General features: G+C 45.0%; 1 protein-coding gene across 1 annotated transcript in view; it reads right to left on the bottom strand.

Moving 5' to 3' along the window:
- Positions 1 to 7,500, bottom strand: part of LOC308321915 (apolipoprotein(a)-like) — a gene marked incomplete at its 3' end in the record, with an annotated part of 666,829 nt that overhangs the window by 385,546 nt on the left and 273,783 nt on the right. The window lies entirely within an intron of this gene.

Genomic DNA, 7,500 nt, shown 5'->3' with positions numbered 1-7,500 from the left:
AGGGGGAGGGGCTAGGGCTGAGGGCTATAGGGTTAAAACACTCATTATGTAGGGACAAGGGGGAGGGGCTAGGGCTGAGGGCTATAGGGTTAAAACACTCATTATGTAGGGACAAGGGGGAGGGGCTAGGGCTGAGGGCTATAGGGTTAAAACACTCATTATGTAGGGACAAGGGGGAGGGGGAGGGGCTGAGGGCTATAGGGTTAAAACACTCATTATGTAGGGACAAGGGGGAGGGGCTAGGGCTGAGGGCTATAGGGTTAAAACACTCATTATGTAGGGACAAGGGGGAGGGGCTAGGGCTGAGGGCTATAGGGTTAAAACACTCATTATGTAGGGACAAGGGGGAGGGGCTGAGGGCTATAGGGTTAAAACACTCATTATGTAGGGACAAGGGGGAGGGGCTGAGGGCTATAGGGTTAAAACACTCATTATAGGGACAAGGGGGAGGGGCTGAGGGCTGAGGGCTATAGGGTTAAAACACTCATTATGTATAGGGACAAGGGGGAGGGGCTAGGGCTGAGGGCTATAGGGTTAAAACACTCATTATGTAGGGACAAGGGGGAGGGGCTAGGGCTGAGGGCTATAGGGTTAAAACACTCATTATGTAGGGACAAGGGGGAGGGGCTAGGGCTGAGGGCTATAGGGTTAAAACACTCATTATGTAGGGACAAGGGGGAGGGGCTAGGGCTGAGGGCTATAGGGTTAAAACACTCATTATGTAGGGACAAGGGGGAGGGGGAGGGGCTGAGGGCTATAGGGTTAAAACACTCATTATGTAGGGACAAGGGGGAGGGGCTAGGGCTGAGGGCTATAGGGTTAAAACACTCATTATGTAGGGACAAGGGGGAGGGGCTAGGGCTGAGGGCTATAGGGTTAAAACACTCATTATGTAGGGACAAGGGGGAGGGGCTGAGGGCTATAGGGTTAAAACACTCATTATGTAGGGACAAGGGGGAGGGGCTGAGGGCTATAGGGTTAAAACACTCATTATAGGGACAAGGGGGAGGGGCTGAGGGCTGAGGGCTATAGGGTTAAAACACTCATTATGTATAGGGACAAGGGGGAGGGGCTAGGGCTATAACACTCATTATGTATAGGGACAAGGGGGAGGGGCTAGGGCTGAGGGCTATAGGGTTAAAACACTCATTATGTAGGGACAAGGGGAGGGGCTGAGGGCTGAGGGCTATAGGGTTAAAACACTCATTATGTAGGGACAAGGGGGAGGGGCTGAGGGCTATAGGGTTAAAACACTCATTATGTAGGGACAAGGGGGAGGGGCTAGGGCTGAGGGCTATAGGGTTAAAACACTCATTATTTAGGGACAAGGGGGAGGGGCTGAGGGCTATAGGGTTAAAACACTCATTATAGGGACAAGGGGGAGGGGCTGAGGGCTATAGGGTTAAAACACTCATTATGTAGGGACAAGGGGGAGGGGCTAGGGCTGAGGGCTATAGGGTTAAAACACTCATTATGTAGGGACAAGGGGGAGGGGCTGAGGGCTATAGGGTTAAAACACTCATTATGTAGGGACAAGGGGGAGGGGCTAGGGCTATAGGGTTAAAACACTCATTATGTATAGGGACAAGGGGGAGGGGCTGAGGGCTGTTCTGGCAAACAGCGCCCCTACTGGTACTCATAGTCATATACTGGTGCTCATGGCCACACATATACATATAGGTGAACACGGACATTGCTGTTCCTTGGAGTGGTTGCATCACCAGTGTTGTTTTCGTCGACTTAAAACTAAGACGAAAAATGTTCGTCGACTACCTTTTTTCACTGTCAAAAACAAATGGAAACTAAATGAAAACTAAAGCTACGGCGACTAAAACTAAGACTAAATATACTGACAATTTCGTAGACAAATAAAAACTAGACTAAAATGTTAGGAAGGGACTAGTGGACAAGAGATCCAGTACGAGTCATTTTACACTTGGTTGCGTTGCGACGCGTTGTGAGCTTGTAGATCAGCTATTTTCAGCAAGTGTAAAAACACTCATTAAGACGGCATCAAGACCCGCCGAAATACATTTTAGTCGGCTAAATCAACTGTAGATTTAGTCGACTAAAATCTTATGACATTTAGTCGACTAAAACTAGACTAGCACTAAGACATTCCAGGTGACTAAAATGTGACTAAAACTAAATGAAGTTTCAGTCCAAAGACTATATGACTAAACTAAAATAGAAATTTGCTGCCAAAAACACCACTGTGTTCTGTGTGCACGGCGCGATGCGATGTGCACATGCACGCGCGTGCACGTGCGCGCGTGCGCGACACGTTCCGTGGTAAATAAAATCACCATGTTGACACCACCGACTACAGGAGGAGTCTTTTCTTTGTTTTAAATCGACCGTCATTATTATGTCGTTGTGGCTTTCACACTAAACGGTTGGTCGCCGACTAGGAGTCGAGTCCTACAGGAGTTTTTATTCCAATTCATTTTGACATCTCACGTGTAGGATGCTCTCTCTCTCTCTCTCTCTCTCTCTCTGCGTCTCTCTCCGCGTGCATGCGTGCACACACACACACACACACACACACACACACGCACACACACACACACACACGCACACACACACACACACACACACACACACACACACACACACACACGGTCCAAAAGTTGTATAGACTAACAGCAACATTGGGCTAATATTGTTGAGATTTGATGGGATACACGTCCTCACTTGTATAATGTAATACTGCGCTGTTCTATGTGATGTGCAATGTTATGCTTGTGCCACTGGGAGGCGCCAAGACGCCTCCTATAGCATGATCAGGTCACATGACTACTACCCGTGTGTGGAGCAGTTCATTCAGTAGTATTGGGTCTGTCACCGTGAGACTGATGTGTGGGAGGGAGCCCTTACAATAAAATATGATTACTATAGTGTGTGGAGCAGTTCATTCAGTAGTATTGGGTCTGTCACCATGAGACTGATGTGTGGGAGGGAGCCCTTACAATAAAATATGATTACTATAGTGTGTGGGAGCAGTTCATTCAGTAGTATTGGGTCTGTCACCGTGAGACTGATGTGTGGGAGGGAGCCCTTACAATAAAATATGATTACTATAGTGTGTGGAGCAGTTCATTCAGTATAGTATTGGGTCTGTCACCGTGAGACTGATGTGTGGGAGGGAGCCCTTACAATAAAATATGATTACTATAGTGTGTGGAGCAGTTCATTCAGTAGTATTGGGTCTGTCACCGTGAGACTGATGTGTGGGAGGGAGCCCTTACAATAAAATATGCCAGGCTTGGCTAAATGGATTACATCTCCGTGTTTTCTCCGAATGCAACGTTAAGCTGCAGAACTACGCATAACGCATAACTTAACAAATATAGCTACCGTACCATGTATGACACAGGCTGCATGCAATTCGAAACTGCCCCCCGTAAAAGCTGAATCACCCCCCCCCCCCTTTTCCCCTCACTGTATATTTTTCTTTTCCCTTTTTGCTTCCTTTATGTCCTGTTCTGTTCTTTAACTACATAGACTATTTATTTGTACGTCTATCTATTTGCACGTCTCTAAATGTTTTGATGAATTGAACAATGTGGACCCTGTTGTAAACAAGTGTAATGCTTAATTGGGTCGTCCACTCACAGTTAACAGTCTTTGTATTGAGTTTGTGCTTGAAATGTAGCCTACTGTAATTCTGCAAACTGTTAATAAATATCTCAATCAATCAATCAATCAAACAGGAGTCAGAAGACTCAGAACAGGGATTTATCCAAGGAATAAAGATTATATATTATCATCTGATCATCTATCCAATCCATACAGTCCACACGACAGACAGACAGACAGACAGACAGACAGACAGACAGACAGACAGACAGACAGACAGACAGACAGACAGACAGACAGACAGACAGAAGCAGCACAAACATCATGTGACAGAGAGGTCAAAGTTGAACCAACGTTGTGCTATGGTAGAACAACAAGACAAAATGATGATAGTTTTGTGGATTTGTTTTTGTTGAGTGGTGCAACCACTCCCTTACGGAGCTGTGTGTGTGGCTGGGTCCCTGCAGGGTCTGAGCACGGTAATAGCAGGGTTGTTTTTCACCACCTGTGTGCAACCTAACACACACACACACAAACCCACATGCACATATTAACTGTATATGTGGTGATTTCGGGTGTGCCAGTACAGTACAGTACAGTACAGTACAGTACAGTACAGTACAGTACAGTACAGTACAGTACAGTACAGTACAGTACAGTACAGTACAGTACAGTACAGTAGAGGGACCCCCACACGGTAACTCTGTCATTTCTCTACCGTTTCGGACGTGGGGCGGCTCTCCGGAACCGGGCCTTGGTCCTGTGGTTCTGGAACTTCCGGGGGGCCCCCACACGGAGTTGCACCACTCACTTCACACGGGTGTGATCTTTTTTCAATGAGGGAACCCCAAACCTCCCCCCCCACCACCAAATGACCAGAACTACTTAATATTCACCAAAACCAGAGCAGAACTCCCACCACGGGACTCAACCAATCAGAACTCCCACCACGGGACTCAACCAATCAGAACTCCCACCACGGGACTCAACCAATCAGAACTCCCACCACGGGACTCACTCAACCAATCAATGAATACCTTTACAACCACTAGATTAATAAAGTAGTCTATTAATCTAGTCCACACATCTGATCTAACACTTTAAAGAACCAAGAGTAAAAGTGCAGAAATGTCCCGTTTCAAGTTTTCAAAATGCAATCTTTTGAAAAAAGCCGATCTACAATGCTCACAAGGCCTCACATTGTGACACATGGTGAGCTTGTAGATCTGCTATTTTCAAATAGCCCTACCCTTAACACATCATGACATCATTCTAAAACAGGACACTGGCTTTTCAGAACAAACAGCGAAAAAACTCAAATTAAATAGTAAATAAAAGAATGATTTCTTCACAGTGGTGTAAAGTACATTTACTTAAGTACTGTGCTTAAGTACAATTTTAAGGTGTTTGTAGTTTACTTTCCAATACTTTTACTTCTACTCCACTGCATCTCAGATCTAAATATTGTACTTTTACTGCACTACATTTATTTGTAGTTATACTTTGTAGATTTGGATTCTTTCTAAAACAAATCACACCTGTGTGAAGTGAGGGGCGCTCTTGACACATATGACATACATTCTCCATTCATTGTGGATGGGAATTTAACGTAATGTGTGTATAGGACGAGAGCCGACTTGCTCGTCTACATTATGGCGGTTTTCTGAGCTCAGTTGCACCCATAAAACCTGAACTTTTAACCCATTCTGACCTGAGATCAGATTCTAAAAATGTCTTCTGCATCCTGACAGTTTTCTGAAAAAGCTGCGTTTCTATGTCAGTGGTTCTTCGATTTTTCAAAAATAGCAGACCTACAAGCTCGTAGATTTGATAGAGTTTTCAAATTTAACCCATTCTGACCTGAGATCAGATAAAAAAAAATGTCTTCTACATCCTGACAGTTTTCTGAAAAAGCTATGTCATAACGATTTTTCAAAAATAGCAGACCCACAAGCTCGTAGCGCGCCACGCCACTCGGTGGCGCGCTATGAGCTTGTAGATCTGCTATTTTTAAATAGCTAAAGCATAACATAATGCTAACACCAAAAGGGGGTAGATTTTCTGTGGTCTGGGGTTTTCTGGCTCCGACAAGTGCTCTGATTTTCCTGCTAACTGTGATGTCACAGTCAGAAAATCCCATATATGTCAATATGGGATTTTGTAGATGTCACTGTTTTCACTGTTTTGCCTCTTTTCATTGCAGCTCAAGAGGCTTCACAGACACAGAAAGAACTCCTTGGCCACAGAAAATCCACTGAATGTTCAAAGTTTCGAACATTGTGTCTAATAGGTGGTTGCTAGGGTACAACAGATGGTTGCTAGGACCTAATAGGTGGTTGCTAGGGTACAACGGGTGGTTGCTAGGGCCTAAAAGGTGGTTGCTAGGGTACAACAGGTGGTTGCTAGGGTCTTAAAGCAGCTGTTAGGCTCCACTGTAGCTAAATGGCATTTCCCCATTGAAATTAATGAATGTGTGCGTGTGCGTGCGTGCGTGATGACAAGAGTGACGCTCACTTCACACGGGTGTGATTTTTTTAGGGTTAAACAGTGTTGCTAGGGCCTAATAGGTGGTTGATATAGGGCCTAACAGGTGGTTGCTAGGGCAAACAAATAATTACAAAGAATATAAACAAACAAAAAATGTGTTGTAACCTGCCGTTTTTTTTTTTTTTTTCTAATTCTTTGTTTGGCCCAAAACATTGTGTTTGTTGTCATGATGTGTCACGACTCCAGTTGTCTTTGTCCGCGGCGTAAACGTCTTTAAATAAATACTTTCTGAAAAGTCTATGAGGAAATTAATTGGCAAGTGTGGGGTTCCCATGGCAATCAATTGGCTGAGGCAGAGGCTGGAAATTGCACAGGTGAGAGGATTTAGGCTGACAAGCTGAAAATGCGGCACAGTGCAACACGTTTTCAGCTTGCAGATCTGCTATTTTTGAATTGGAATCCTGAAAACTAACATTTTTATTTAATTTCAGATTAATGTAGTTTAGGCCTATACTTCTGTTAACTTCATGGGTCATGTTTGGAAATCAATAATATATCAATATTCCAATGTTAACCTGCGGGCCACAACACGCACACGTGCACACACACACACACACACCCCCCCCCCCCCCCCCCCCCCACAACACACACACACACACACCCCCCACCCCCCCCCCCCACACACACACACACACACACACACACACACACACACACACACACACACACACACGTTGAGTGATTATTTAGATTGATTAGCGTGGCTAATTCCATCATCTCTATTTACCTCAACCTTTATTTTATTTTATTTATAGTAGTTAACATTCCTCACTGACAGGCACCAACTCTTCTGTATTTCTAACCAGTGTCACGCCTCCTCAGGAGGCTTGGCTCAGATCTGAACCTTAGGAACCTGTTGCGACCGCATGCCCTCGCTGACGTCGACCCCAGGCAGGATTTGAACCCACAGCCTTCCACATGCTCTAACCACTACACTACTACTGTGATTAGGGCATTCTCAAATCTTTCATTTGAGTTAGGTGTTGTTCTGTCATGCTCAGAACAGCTGGAGGTCTCTCTACACAAACACATGCATGGATCAATATAGTGTGTTATGAATCTACAGCAACACATTGTGGAATAAAGTGGGATGTAGTTGTGAAATAGTGTTTATAACTCACCAGAGACAGTGATATAAACTGAGTTGCTGTAATGTGTGTAGTATGGTGGGTCTCCTCTCCCTCCTCGACATCGGTATTGTCCACTCTCTGAGACACTGGAGGGACTGAATGTGTAGGTTGATCCACCTGTCTTCACTAGATTAGACTCACTGACCCAGTAGATGGTCCATGAAGCTGTACTGTCTTCCACAGTACAGGTGAGAGTCACACTGCCAGATACCAGTACACTGGATCTGTCTGATACCAGTTTAGG

Source organism: Protomyctophum bolini (genome assembly GCF_963924005.1).
Source record: "Protomyctophum bolini genome assembly, chromosome: 9".
Lineage (NCBI taxonomy): Eukaryota > Metazoa > Chordata > Actinopteri > Myctophiformes > Myctophidae > Protomyctophum > Protomyctophum bolini.
The sequence above is the reverse complement of the archived record's forward strand: the minus strand, read 5'-3'. Positions and strand labels throughout refer to the sequence as shown.